Genomic DNA, 15,726 nt, shown 5'->3' with positions numbered 1-15,726 from the left:
AATCAACTCTTACTGATTCCTTACAATTCTAGGTATGTCGATAACCTAAAGTAAAGGATTCAAATTGTGCTTGCAGTAATCTAAGATGTAGTCTTATTGTTTCACACATATATTTAGGAATCATTAGACTTTGGTTGTAATAAACTGATCAAAGGGTGCTGCCTTTTGGATAGACCCTTTGAAAAACCGTATTGACCCAGATGTATCTGAAGTAGTTGAAATGTATGTCATACTTACTTTTACCTTTACTTCCTTTTTTCTTAATGAGATAATAGTTTAAGTAGATCAAACTCTAATATTCTTTTGTAGGTCGTTCAACATAATGAAGAAGAAAAAACCAAATTGGAGGGTCGTGAAGGTATGTGAATATCTATGTTGGTATGGGTTGTAAATTAATTTCTATTTCTAACATAGGTCAAGTCATTTCTATGTGTATCTCCAATGTCCTAAGCAATCAGGAATAGTAGAATGTGGTTATTACGTCGATGCGGTTTATGTGTGACATCATACTGTCAACGAATACTTCTATCACATAAATAGTAAGCATAACAGTTATAAAACTAGCCTGCATGTATACTTTTTTACGAATGAAACTCATTTAGAACCACTTTATTACCTACAGATGAAAGATTCACCATGTACTTACACACAGGATGACATTGATTGTATAAGGTCTGAGTGGGCTGAGTTTGTAGGGAAGCACGTATATTGTGCTTAGGATAAGATATTTTGTCACACATTTTGTCACATATTTTGTCATATATTTTGTCACATATTTTTGTGTTCGAGCTGCCATGGAAAATACAGTGTTGGAGGAAAATACAACTGCCATGTTGCAATGTTCAATATCAATGAGGCAACAATCATTAGGGCATGCATGAATCTTTTCATATTCCATTCCTAGTGCACCTAACATTTTCTTTGCTTCATACGTTGATGTAGGAAGGTCATTAGGAGAAGGTAAGATGTCTTTTAACGCTTTGAATAGTTCTGAGAAACTAATGTTACTCCATCCATGCCTAACTTTTAAGTTATACAACTTTACTAATGTAGACAACTTGGTGAATTTTTTGCATCCTTCGTATAACGGTTTTTCAGCATCATTAAGCAATTTCTCAAAACCACTTGGATCCTTTGAATATTGCTCATGCTCAATTTCAACCATTTCTTTGATATTTCCAACATCATTCTCCTCATACATACACTTAGAGGATTCTCCATGGAAGGATGAATTAGGAAGTTCTTCACCATGCCAAAACCAAGTCTTATAACTTTCATCAATGCCATTAAAAAATAAATGGTCTCTTATATCATTGGCTTTATGTTTTTGACAATTTTCACACTTTAAACAAGGACAACGTATAGAAGTATTAGTTGTATTGGAAAATCCAAATCTGATGAAGTTCTCTACACCCAACTCAAACTCTTTAGATAATCTACTCTTTGACATCCATGATTTATCCATACTTATAATATGATAATCTTGGATCTACAAAAAAATTTACTATATTCAAAATCAGGTGACTCATGCAATCTATCCTATCAACAAACAAATCCCAATTTAGCCTAAATGCTCTAGTAGTAAGATCATTTACATCGAAATCAAGCTCAAATTAACAAGTGTTGTAATGGTTTGATTTATTTTCTTAAGAAAATAAGTTCCAATCGATTTTCTCTTAATTAAGTTCTAAACGTCGATTTGAACCGTTGAATTGAATTTTTCAGTTACCCTTCCCTATTATGTAGTTGGTGTTTAATCTCTAACAAAAGAAATTGACAAAATTTCAATTTAGCTAAACAAAAAGAACCGATTCAAACCAAAAGTGAAAATAAAAATTAAAAAAAATTATAAAAAATAAACATATCAAAAGTCAAGAACCAATTCATCCTTATTACTTCCAACACCACCCATTAATCTAAGTTTCTAATGCAATATTCGTTAAACAAGGCATTGATGTCTACTTTGATGGAATATCTTGATTTTTTCTCCTTGATACCAAAAGTTTTAAAATCTCTAATCTATCATTATAGAATATCAAAAGTTTTAAAATCTCTAAAATTCTACCAAAACCAAATCATATTGAACAACAAATGTTTTAGAATCTCATACTAGCAAATGTACAGAGCAAATGCACAGAGCAAATAATGTAAATAATGGGTGGTGTTGTATCTTCAGTTGTAAATAATGGGTTGTAGCAAATGCACAGAAGAGATGAGATTTACCAACCAAGAAGGTGAAGATTTGGGTAGAAATAGTCGTGGGTAGGAGTCTGCTGCGTGGGTCATCGTTGGCGTGGGTTGTCGCGGCGTGGATCGTCATCTCGGCGATGTGGGTCTTCACGGAAGGCTTGGTCAGCATGGGTTCTGGGATGGAGATAGAGATGGAGATAGAGAGATTGAGGGTTTTGGGAGAGAGAAAGGGGGAAAATGAAATGTTTTTTGGAGGGAATTTTTTAATAAATTTGTTTTCAATAAAATTATTTAATTATTTTAATAAGTTTCTTTTTATTAAATTTATTTTAATACATTTCTTTTACTAAATTAATTTTTAATAAGTTTCTTTTGGTAAATTTATTTTAATAAGTTTATTTTAATAACATTGTAATAACTTTATTTTAGTAACTTTATTTTAATAAATTTATTTTAATGGAATGAGAGAAATAAAAAAATATTTTTATATTTTATATTTTTATATTTTTATATTTTTATATTTGACATTTTTAAAATACTAATTTTCAAAGTATCAAATAAAAATTTTAACTATACTTGACGTTATTTCCACGTCAGGCAAAATCCGTACTATACTTGACGCTAAAAAACCGTCAAGTACAAGCTTCATTATACTTCACGCGACACAAAACGTCAAGTAAAAATAATTCGAAAATTTTGGTGAAAATTTTATCTTCTTTAAACTATACTTGACGTTGTTTTCGCGTCAAGTAAAGTTTCGCAATACTTGACATGAATACAACGTCAAGTAAAATGTCCTTTATACTTGACGCGAAAAAAACGTCAAGTAAAGGTTAGCGTAAAATTATTCGAAAGACTCCGTGAAAACTACGCTTTTTTTAGACTATATTTGACGTTTTTCCTTTAAAATTGTGAATACTTGACGTTTTTTTAACAAAAGCATCAAGTATGTAAAAGTACCTAGTCTCAAGTAAAATAGATTTTGTAGTAGTGTAAGGTTATCTTAAAGCTTAGTAAAATGCAGTTTTTTAAGATACCTTGAATATGCTGAGATGAGACACTGTTTTACTTGTCAGACACTAAAAGTTGTTCTCAGTCTTCTACTTAAGGTTGTTTTTTTCTCCTTTTGTACTTTGTGCTAGTGCATCGTTTGATCATTCTTTTTGCTTTAAGCCATTGATATGCTTGTAGGTGTTTTAGCTTTGAGTTTTGTTATTCGCTGTTGGTTTTTGTAACGCCCCGAAGCTCGAGGTAAAAATTTTCGCATTTTAAGTGAATTTTAATAATATAATATTAATTATATTATTAGTATTGGGTATTATTGTCATTTCAATTTTAATGTTAATACTTTTCCTTTTACTATTTACTTAATACAAATATTAATATTATTATTTAATATTATTATAACTAATTAGTATTACTGTTTTATTATAAATTATTATTATTATTATCATTTTTATTTAATATATATTATTATTTATTTTAAATTATTTAATATTAATATTTTAATATTAATTATATTTATTTTGTTTTGATATATATATATATATATATATATATATATATTATAAAAAAAAAAAAAAAGAAAGAAAAGAAACCCTAAGGAGACGCGCGAGCCCCCCCTCCAAATTTTTCTTCTTCTTCTTCGTTCGTCTTCCTCAAGCCGCAACCGCCACCATCTCTTCCTCTCCGTCTCCGTCTTCTCTTCCGCACGCGTGTCCATTACCCATCCTCTCCATCCCCGTCGGCGTTCTTAGCCTCACCGGACGTTCGCCGCAGCCACCATCCGCAAGCCGCACCGCCAGCCGTCAGTCCGAGCGAAAGCTTGCAAGCAGCCGCATCCCGTCTCTTCGTCGTCGTCCGTCGGATCCCAGCTGACGCCGCCACCGTGAGGTTCGCCGGTTGCTGCAGCCCCCATCGTACCGCCGTCGTTCGCCGGAAGAGAGAACCCTCAAAACCGTGGCTGCCGTTTTCGCCCAACCCGACCCGGTTCCAAGCTGACCCGACCCGAAACCGTTTCCAGCCGAGCCGAGCGAGCCGCGTGAACCAAGCCGAGCCGCGAGCCGAGCGAGCCGCGTGAACCAAGCCGAGCCGCGAGCCGAGTGAGCCGAGCCGCGAGCCGAACCAAGCCGAGCCGCGAGCCGAGTGAGCCGAGCCGCGAGCCGAGTGAGCCGAGCCGAGCCGAGCCGAGCCAAACCGAGCCGAGCCGAGCCGAGCCGAGCCGAGCCGAGCCGAGCTGAGCCGAGCCGAGCCACCTAAGCCTTCTTTCCTCCACTTCGGTTCACGGTGAGTCTTCGGTAAGGATTGTTTTGATGAATTCCCTAATGTTACCTCGTCCGATTCGAGTTTTAATGTTGGATTAAGATGTGGCCCTACTTTTCTCCCTTGAAGGTAGTACAGAGTTGACGCTTAAGTTCTCGGGTTCCGCGGCAGACCTGGTTGGAGATAGCTTCCTTTCCTTGGGTAAGTCAACGGATAACCTTTTAAAACAACTGCTACTAAAGTCACCAACTAAAACTTTCGTGTTTCGTTAGGTAGATCGGTCGAGCGTGGATTTCGATCGAGGGGCATAACCGAGTTTCAGGTAAGGGTTTTCCTACTACTGGACCCCGAGTCCAGGCTGAAACCGTAGTAATCCACAGGAGATTACACGTTAGTGACTGTACTGAATATCTGTATGCGTGTTGACTGTTAAGTACTGATACTATATTTTGTCTGATGAAAATATACTATGACTGCTATTTGTGGATTGAGAATTTATGTTGATGGACCCTAAACTTACGGTTCAGTATGTAGTAAAACACTGGTCTGGATGTGGTTCATGGAATTTGGACGGGGATGGACCGTGAGTCCGGTTTTGGTTGGTTAGTCGATTGGACCTAGGGTTTTCCCTATTGGTGTGCGAATCGGTAATGCATATAGCAACTGAGGGTGTAGATGTTTAAACTTATACTATCTGACTGATAAAGCCTATGGCGGGACTGTGATATGAATGCCGTTGGGATGTGATTGATGTAGACAGTTTAGTTTGGACTGAGGGGTAACGGTTAGCTTCATCTATGGGGTAGTGTGCCTTACGGATATGTGCATCCTTCGGGAGCACTAGACTGATATGTGCATCCTTCGGGAGCACAAGACTGATATGTGCATCCTTCGGGAGCACTAGACTGATATGTGCGTCCTTCGGGAGCACTAGACTGATATGTGCGTCCTTCGGGCGCACTAGACTGATATGTGCGTCCTTCGGGGGCACTAGACTGATATGTGCATCCTTCGAGAGCACTAGACTGATATGTGCATCCTTCGGGAGCACTAGACTGATATGTAGAGTACCCCCGAATAGGAAGTTAACTGTTGTCCCCTAACGGGCCCAGTAGTGGGTCCCTTACTGGGTATGTTTATACTCACCCTTTCTCTTCTTTAACTTTTCAGGTAGGGGCACAGCGAGGGGCAGACCGACGAGAGGCAGGAAAGATGCGTGAAGGCCATATGGACGCGTCTGGTTTTCTTATCGCTTCCGCTATGTATTTTGTCAGAATATTTTGATTGTGATTTTTTGGACTGGTGACTTGACATTTTATCTTGTGATTTTTTTTGAATTATTTAAAATAGGGCCCGAAACTGTCTTTTGTAAGGTTTATACTGTTTTAATGAATCGTATCTGGTCCGTTTTAAATTTTACATTGAATGGTCGAGTTTTGGTATTTGGTAGTGACCTCAGCTTAGTCCGGAAAAGTTGGGTCGTTACAGTTGGTATCAGAGCCTAAGTTTTAGGTTCTGTAGACTGACTTATAATGTGAGTCTGTGTTTTGTGTCCTTATGGCTGAAACGATCCTTGCCGCTCGTCAGGTACGCTCTCATGAAAGTATATGTATAACTCTACATGCATTACCTTACCTAAGTTAAACTGCAAATTCAATTACCATTTATGACTAAAGGAATCGTTTGGGGTTGTTAGGAAAATGCCACCAAGGAGAGGTGCACGTAGGGGTGGCCGAGGAGGCCGAGGAAGGGGAGCAGAACGCGTCCGGCCTGAGGTGCAGCCTGTAGCCCAAGCCCCTGACCCGGCTGCGCCAGTTACTCATGCGGACCTAGCCGCCATGGAGCAGAGGTTTAGAGATATGATTATGCAAATGCGGGAGCAGCAGAAGCCTGCCTCGCCAACTCCGGCGCCAGCTCCAGCGCCAGCTCCAGCACCAGTTCCTGCTCTAGCTCCAGCTCCGGTACCAGTTGCGCCTCAGTTTGTGCCGGATCAGTTGTCGGCAGAGGCTAAACATCTGAGGGATTTCAGGAATTATAATCCCACGACGTTCGATGGGTCTTTGGAGGACCCCACCAGGGCTCAGATGTGGTTATCGTCCTTGGAAACCATATTCCGTTACATGAAATGCCCTGAGGATCAGAAGGTTCAGTGTGCTGTTTTTATGTTGACTGACAGAGGTACTGCATGGTGGGAGACTACAGAGAGGATGCTAGGTGGTGATGTGAGTCAGATCACGTGGCAGCAGTTCAAGGAGAGTTTCTATGCGAAATTCTTCTCTGCCAGTTTGAGAGATGCTAAGCGGCAGGAGTTTCTAAACTTAGAGCAGGGTGACCTGACAGTGGAGCAGTATGATGCGGAGTTTGACATGTTATCCCGCTTTGCTCCCGAGATGATAGCGACCGAGGCGGCCAGAGCTGATAAGTTTGTTAGAGGCCTCAGACTGGACATTCAGGGTTTGGTCCGAGCTTTCAGACCCGCTACTCATGCCGATGCACTGCGCCTGGCAGTGGATCTCAGTTTACAGGAGAGGGCCAACTCGTCTAAGACCGCTGGTAGAGGTTCGACGTCGGGACAGAAGAGGAAGGCTGAGCAGCAGCCTGTTCCAGTACCACAGCGGAATTTCAGATCAGGTGGTGAGTTTCGCAGCTTCCAGCAGAAACCTTTTGAAGCAGGGGAGGCTGCCAGAGGAAAGCCGTTGTGTACCACTTGTGGGAAGCACCATCTGGGCCGTTGCTTATTCGGGACCAGGACCTGCTTTAAGTGCAGGCAAGAGGGTCATACAGCTGATAGATGCCCGTTGAGACTCACGGGGATCGCGCAGAATCAGGGAGCAGGTGCTCCACATCAGGGTAGAGTCTTTGCTACCAACAGGACTGAGGCTGAGAAGGCAGGCACAGTAGTGACAGGTACGCTTCCAGTGTTGGGGCATTACGCCTTAGTTTTGTTTGATTCGGGTTCGTCGCATTCTTTTATCTCGTCCGCATTTGTGTCGCATGCCCGCTTAGAGGTAGAACCCTTACACCATGTTTTATCAGTATCTACTCCTTCCGGGGAATGTATGTTGTCGAAGGAAAAGGTGAAGGCATGTCAGATTGAGATAGCAGGTCATGTGATTGAAGTAACGCTGATAGTTCTGGATATGCTAGACTTTGATGTAATCCTGGGTATGGACTGGTTGGCCGCTAACCACGCCAGTATAGATTGTTCACGTAAGGAGGTAACGTTTAACCCTCCCTCGATGGCCAGTTTTAAATTTAAGGGAGGAGGGTCAAAGTCGTTGCCTTAGGTAATCTCAGCCATCAGGGCCAGTAAACTGCTCAGTCAGGGTACTTGGGGTATCTTAGCGAGTGTGGTGGATACTAGAGAGGCGGATGTATCCCTGTCGTCAGAACCGGTGGTGAGGGACTATCCGGACGTTTTTCCCGAGGAACTTCCAGGGTTACCTCCGCACAGGGAGGTTGAGTTTGCCATAGAGTTGGAGCCGGGCACGGTTCCTATATCCAGAGCCCCTTACAGAATGGCCCCCGCAGAACTGAAAGAACTGAAGGTACAGTTACAGGAATTGCTTGATAAGGGATTCATTCGACCGAGCGTGTCGCCTTGGGGTGCGCCAGTCTTATTCGTTAAGAAGAAGGACGGATCGATGCGTCTGTGCATTGACTATAGGGAGTTGAACAAAGTAACCGTAAAGAACAGATATCCCTTGCCCAGGATTGACGATCTATTTGACCAGTTACAAGGAGCCACAGTGTTCTCTAAGATTGATCTTCGGTCGGGATACCATCAGCTGAGAATTAAGGATGAGGATGTACCGAAGACAGCATTTCGTTCTAGATATGGACACTACGAGTTTATTGTGATGTCTTTTGGTTTGACGAATGCTCCGGCAGTATTTATGGATTTGATGAACAGAGTGTTTAGGGAATTCCTAGATACTTTTGTGATCGTGTTTATCGACGATATCTTGATATACTCCAAGACGGAGGCCGAACACGAGGAGCATTTACGTTTGGTTTTGCAAACGCTTCGGGATAATAAGTTGTATGCAAAGTTCTCGAAATGCGAGTTTTGGCTGAAGCAGGTGTCCTTTCTGGGTCACGTGGTTTCTAAGGATGGAGTCTCTGTGGATCCAGCTAAGATAGAGGTAGTCACCGGTTGGACCCGACCTTCCACAGTCAGTGAGGTTCGTAGCTTTCTGGGTTTAGCAGGCTATTATCGACGGTTTGTGGAGAACTTTTCCCATATAGCTACTCCTCTTACTCAGTTGACCAGAAAGGGAGCTCCTTTCGTTTGGAGCAAGGCATGTGAGGACAGTTTCCAGAACCTTAAACAGAAGCTAGTTACCGCACCGGTTCTTACTGTACCTGACGGTTCTGGCAGTTTTGTGATTTATAGTGATGCTTCCAAGAAGGGTTTGGGTTGTGTTTTGATGCAGCAGGGTAAGGTGGTTGCTTATGCGTCTCGTCAGTTGAAGAGTCATGAGCAGAACTACCCTACACATGATCTAGAATTGGCAGCAGTGGTTTTTGCTTTGAAAATATGGAGGCATTACTTATATGGTGAAAAGATACAGATCTTCACGGACCATAAGAGCCTGAAATACTTCTTTACTCAGAAAGAATTGAATATGAGACAGCGGAGATGGCTTGAGTTAGTGAAGGATTACGATTGTGAGATACTGTATCATCCAGGCAAGGCAAATGTGGTAGCTGATGCTCTTAGTAGGAAGGTATCACATTCAGCAGCACTTATTACCCGACAGGCCCCTTTGCATCGGGATCTCGAGCGGGCTGAGATCGCAGTGTCAGTGGGGGCAGTTACTATGCAGTTAGCCCAGTTGACAGTACAGCCGACTTTGAGGCAAAGGATCATTGATGCTCAGAGTAACGATCCTTATCTGGTTGAGAAACGTGGCCTAGCAGAAGCAGGGCAAGTGGTTGAGTTCTCATTATCCTCTGATGGTGGACTTTTGTTCGAGAGACGCCTCTGTGTGCCGTCAGATAGTGCGGTTAAGACAGAATTATTATCTGAGGCTCACAGTTCCCCATTTTCCATGCACCCAGGTAGTACGAAGATGTATCAGGACCTGAAGCGGGTTTATTGGTGGCTTAACATGAAGAGGGAAGTAGCAGAATTTGTTAGTAGATGCTTGGTGTGTCAGCAGGTTAAGGCACCAAGGCAGAAACCAGCGGGTTTATTACAACCCTTGAGTATACCGGAATGGAAGTGGGAAAACGTGTCCATGGATTTCATTACAGGACTGCCGAGGACTCTGAGGGGTTTTACAGTGATTTGGGTTGTGGTGGACAGGCTTACCAAGTCAGCACACTTTGTTCCGGGTAAATCCACCTATACTGCTAGTAAGTGGGCACAGTTGTACATGTCCGAGATAGTGAGGTTGCATGGGGTGCCAGTGTCGATTGTTTCTGATAGAGATGCCCGTTTCACTTCCAAATTCTGGAAGGGTTTGCAGACTGCTATGGGCACGAGGTTGGACTTTAGTACGGCTTTCCATCCACAGACTGACGGTCAGACTGAGCGTCTGAACCAGGTTTTAGAGGATATGTTGCGAGCGTGTGCATTGGAATTTCCAGGTAGCTGGGACTCCCACTTGCATTTGATGGAATTTGCCTATAATAACAGCTATCAGGCTACCATTGGCATGGCACCATTTGAGGCCTTGTACGGCAAATGTTGTAGATCCCCGGTTTGCTGGGGTGAAGTGGGCGAGCAAAGATTGATGGGTCCTGAGTTAGTTCAGTCTACTAACGAAGCGATACAGAAGATTAGATCACGCATGCATACCGCTCAGAGTAGGCAGAAGAGTTATGCAGATGTGAGGCGGAAGGATCTTGAGTTTGAGGTAGGGGACAAGGTGTTCTTAAAGGTAGCACCTATGAGAGGTGTCGTGCGTTTTGAAAGGAGGGGAAAGCTGAGTCCCCGTTTTGTTGGGCCGTTTGAGATTCTGGAGCAGATTGGCCCTGTAGCTTATCGCTTAGCGTTGCCCCCATCACTCTCGACAGTTCATAATGTGTTCCATGTCTCCATGTTGAGGAAGTACGTGCCAGATCCATCCCATGTAGTGGACTACGAGCCACTGGAGATTGATGAAAACTTGAGCTATGTTGAACAACCCGTTGAGGTGCTTGCTAGAGAGGTGAAGACGTTGAGGAATAAAGAAATTCCCCTGGTTAAAGTCTTATGGCGGAATAACCGGGTAGAAGAGGCTACATGGGAGCGTGAAGATGACATGAGGTCCCGTTATCCCGAACTGTTCGAGGGATAAAAACTTTCGAGGACGAAAGTTCCCTAAGGAGGGAAGAATGTAACGCCCCGAAGCTCGAGGTAAAAATTTTCGCATTTTAAGTGAATTTTAATAATATAATATTAATTATATTATTAGTATTGGGTATTATTGTCATTTCAATTTTAATGTTAATACTTTTCCTTTTACTATTTACTTAATACAAATATTAATATTATTATTTAATATTATTATAACTAATTAGTATTACTGTTTTATTATAAATTATTATTATTATTATCATTTTTATTTAATATATATTATTATTTATTTTAAATTATTTAATATTAATATTTTAATATTAATTATATTTATTTTGTTTTGATATATATATATATATATATATATATTATAAAAAAAAAAAAAAAGAAAGAAAAGAAACCCTAAGGAGACGCGCGAGCCCCCCCTCCAAATTTTTCTTCTTCTTCTTCGTTCGTCTTCCTCAAGCCGCAACCGCCACCATCTCTTCCTCTCCGTCTCCGTCTTCTCTTCCGCACGCGTGTCCATTACCCATCCTCTCCATCCCCGTCGGCGTTCTTAGCCTCACCGGACGTTCGCCGCAGCCACCATCCGCAAGCCGCACCGCCAGCCGTCAGTCCGAGCGAAAGCTTGCAAGCAGCCGCATCCCGTCTCTTCGTCGTCGTCCGTCGGATCCCAGCTGACGCCGCCACCGTGAGGTTCGCCGGTTGCTGCAGCCCCCATCGTACCGCCGTCGTTCGCCGGAAGAGAGAACCCTCAAAACCGTGGCTGCCGTTTTCGCCCAACCCGACCCGGTTCCAAGCTGACCCGACCCGAAACCGTTTCCAGCCGAGCCGAGCGAGCCGCGTGAACCAAGCCGAGCCGCGAGCCGAGCGAGCCGCGTGAACCAAGCCGAGCCGCGAGCCGAGTGAGCCGAACCGCGAGTCGAACCAAGCCGAGCCGCGAGCCGAGTGAGCCGAGCCGCGAGCCGAACCAAGCCGAGCCGCGAGCCGAGTGAGCCGAGCCGCGAGCCGAGTGAGCCGAGCCGAGCCGAGCCGAGCCAAACCGAGCCGAGCCGAGCCGAGCCGAGCCGAGCCGAGCCGAGCCGAGCCAAGCCGAACCGAACCAAGCCGAGCCGAGCCGAGCCGAGCCGAGCCACCTAAGCCTTCTTTCCTCCACTTCGGTTCACGGTGAGTCTTCGGTAAGGATTGTTTTGATGAATTCCCTAATGTTACCTCGTCCGATTCGAGTTTTAATGTTGGATTAAGATGTGGCCCTACTTTTCTCCCTTGAAGGTAGTACAGAGTTGACGCTTAAGTTCTCGGGTTCCGCGGCAGACCTGGTTGGAGATAGCTTCCTTTCCTTGGGTAAGTCAACGGATAACCTTTTAAAACAACTGCTACTAAAGTCACCAACTAAAACTTTCGTGTTTCGTTAGGTAGATCGGTCGAGCGTGGATTTCGATCGAGGGGCATAACCGAGTTTCAGGTAAGGGTTTTCCTACTACTGGACCCCGAGTCCAGGCTGAAACCGTAGTAATCCACAGGAGATTACACGTTAGTGACTGTACTGAATATCTGTATGCGTGTTGACTGTTAAGTACTGATACTATATTTTGTCTGATGAAAATATACTGTGACTGCTATTTGTGGATCGAGAATTTATGTTGATGGACCCTAAACTTACGGTTCAGTATGTAGTAAAACACTGGTCTGGATGTGGTTCATGGAATTTGGACGGGGATGGACCGTGAGTCCGGTTTTGGTTGGTTAGTCGATTGGACCTAGGGTTTTCCCTATTGGTGTGCGAATCAGTAATGCATATAGCAACTGAGGGTGTAGATGTTTAAACTTATACTATCTGACTGATAAAGCCTATGGCGGGACTGTGATATGAATGCCGTTGGGATGTGATTGATGTAGACAGTTTAGTTTGGACTGAGGGGTAACGGTTAGCTTCATCTATGGGGTAGTGTGCCTTACGGATATGTGCATCCTTCGGGAGCACTAGACTGATATGTGCATCCTTCGGGAGCACAAGACTGATATGTGCATCCTTCGGGAGCACTAGACTGATATGTGCGTCCTTCGGGAGCACTAGACTGATATGTGCGTCCTTCAGGGGCACTAGACTGATATGTGCGTCCTTCGGGGGCACTAGACTGATATGTGCGTCCTTCGGGGGCACTAGACTGATATGTGCATCCTTCGGGAGCACTAGACTGATATGTAGGGTACCCCGAATAGGAAGTTAACTGTTGTCCCCTAACGGGCCCAGTAGTGGGTCCCTTACTGGGTATGTTTATACTCACCATTTCTCTTCTTTAACTTTTCAGGTAGGGGCACAGCGAGGGGCAGACCGACGAGAGGCAGGAAAGATGCGTGAAGGCCATATGGACGCGTCTGGTTTTCTTATCGCTTCCGCTATGTATTTTGTCAGAATATTTTGATTGTGATTTTTTGGACTGGTGACTTGACATTTTATCTTGTGATTTTTTTTGAATTATTTAAAATAGGGCCCGAAACTGTCTTTTGTAAGGTTTATACTGTTTTAATGAATCGTATCTGGTCCGTTTTAAATTTTACATTGAATGGTCGAGTTTTGGTATTTGGTAGTGACCTCAGCTTAGTCCGGAAAAGTTGGGTCGTTACAGTTTTGGACTTTTTGTGAAGTTCTATAATGAATTTAGCTAAGTTTGTGGGTTGAATTTGGTGTTTGCAATTTTGTTTTTCTTCTTTTTTTTCATATGAATGAATTTTGTACATTGTGTACTTAAACAGTAGCATAATTTTGTGACCCGTATATGTAAGGCTTTCCGTTTGAATAACCTCTCCATTTCCAATACCAAGCTTAGAAGTTATAGAAAAGAATAATTCACTGTCAAGCTTAGAAGTTACTATTGTTGAAGTGTGGGTTGAATTTTATGTGTTGTGTTTATGTGGGTGAATGTGCTGCCTTGTTGAATCATTTTTTTTTTCCTTTTCTTTCTTACTAGGTTTTGCCACAATCAATTGGAGCAGTGAGGCCATATTTTCACCAATTCATTGATGTATAGAATTTTTTTTAGGTTTGGTAAGAAAATTTTTGGTTTAAATGTAGTTATTTAAATAGCTTGTTCGTATCAAAACATATATGTACCAACAATTAAAGCAATATTAGAAAGTGTATGTTTCTTTCTATTAAAACATTCACCGTTTCTTCCCATATGTGATTGTATTAATTTGTGTAATTGTATGTGTAATGGCAAGGCGACAAGAAAAACAGGATTCAATAAAAAAATAGTGTAAGAAACACAATGACTAAAAACACAATTATGACATTTAAATTGAAAAATAAAACTATCATCAAGAAAGTTTTCTCGACAGTTGATTAAAGTCGTGGTAAGTAAAATGATGGCAGTTACTAAGTGTTATAAATGATAAATAATGACATTTAACAACTGTCATACAATATTAACAATAACAGTTATTCGCTATTATAAAATATAAACAATGATAGTTATTAACTGTCATCGAAAATAAATAATGACAGTTAATATTTAATTCGTAACATTTATTCTGTGTCATGAAAAATACCTTTCGTGACAGTTTTATAGAACTGTCATAAAATACTTTCCGTGGCTGCCACATCAATGACTACAAATAGCTCTTACGAAAGCTTTTAATGACAGCATTTAACTATAATTGTAGGCCCTTTTTCTACTAGTGCATATTCAGCATTGCAAATTGCCACTAACTTAATTTTGAGGCTTGGGTAATGAGGTTGGTTCATCCAAAAAAATTATTAGAAGAAAACACTTTTGCAACATAGACTTTCTTTTTAACAATACTAGACTTTGAATGAGTCTGCATAGGATGAATAATGGAATGACTAGTACTTTCAAGAGTAGAAGAAGAAGTAGTAGGTGGATCATTAGTATAGGGATTAACAGTGGGAATTTGGATGTGGTTGAATAAGATGGTTGTTTAGAATAAGTAGAGTATTGATTTGGTTGTTCAGTTGAGGTAGGTTGGGTTGCATCAGATTGTATGGGCAAGTTTGAGGATGTAGCTAGGTTGAGATGCTTGATTAACGGATGAAGTAAAAGGATGAAAGTTATTTGAAGGAATAATGAAATTTGAAGAAGCATCATGTGAATTGGATGTAGTTTGTGTTACAGATTTTAAATTGAAGAATGGAAAAAGATTTTCATGAAAGAGAACATGACAGAGATATGTAAATTTGCTGTTGAGAGATATTATAGAACAAGTAACCTTTGTATCCAAAGAAGGCAACCAAGAAATACACACTGAGTAGTACATGGTTCAAGTTTATTTGCATAAGGATGAATGAGAGGATAATGGACAACCAAATTTTCTGAGAGATGAATAATAGTTAGGGAGACTAGAGAAAAGAATTCAAAGGGTAATTTGTTTTATGAGCTTCCAGGATTGGTGAGATATGATCCTTCCAAAGGCCATAATTTGTAGAACCGAAACGAACAAATACATGATTGTAGACATTTATGAGTAGAAACATGGATAGATTTTAAGGGTTGTTGATCGGTCACGACTACTGGACCGACTCTATCAAAAGAGAGACAAATTGCAAATGTGAGTCTTTTGCTCTGATACCATAAACAACCTCAACAAAATATAAATTCCCCTCATTTTATTCAACAACCCATCATAAAAAATATTTATACAAAAATAAAAAGAATTAGCTAGAGTTAGTGATTAACCTAACTTTGATTAAAGTGTTAAAGAACTTCCTAATAAATGTAACAAAGTAACGAAATCTTGAAATACATCATTAGTATCAACCAACTTGTACTCTTCAAAGAATCAAATATCCATACATGAATCGAACATTTTTGGTAGATGAGCACAAACTGACTAGCATAAAATTCTATTTCTTTTAAGTTAGATGAGCAACCCGAGAATATAGAAATGCAATACGTACGTACATACGTATATTCAAGAATCGATGTGAATGACAAACCATCTCCCAAACCATAAGAAGAGAGCTCTTA

The sequence above is a fragment of the Cucumis melo genome, chromosome 1 (genome assembly GCF_025177605.1).
Source record: "Cucumis melo cultivar AY chromosome 1, USDA_Cmelo_AY_1.0, whole genome shotgun sequence".
NCBI lineage: Eukaryota > Viridiplantae > Streptophyta > Magnoliopsida > Cucurbitales > Cucurbitaceae > Cucumis > Cucumis melo.
Note: the sequence above shows the minus strand (reverse complement) of the source record.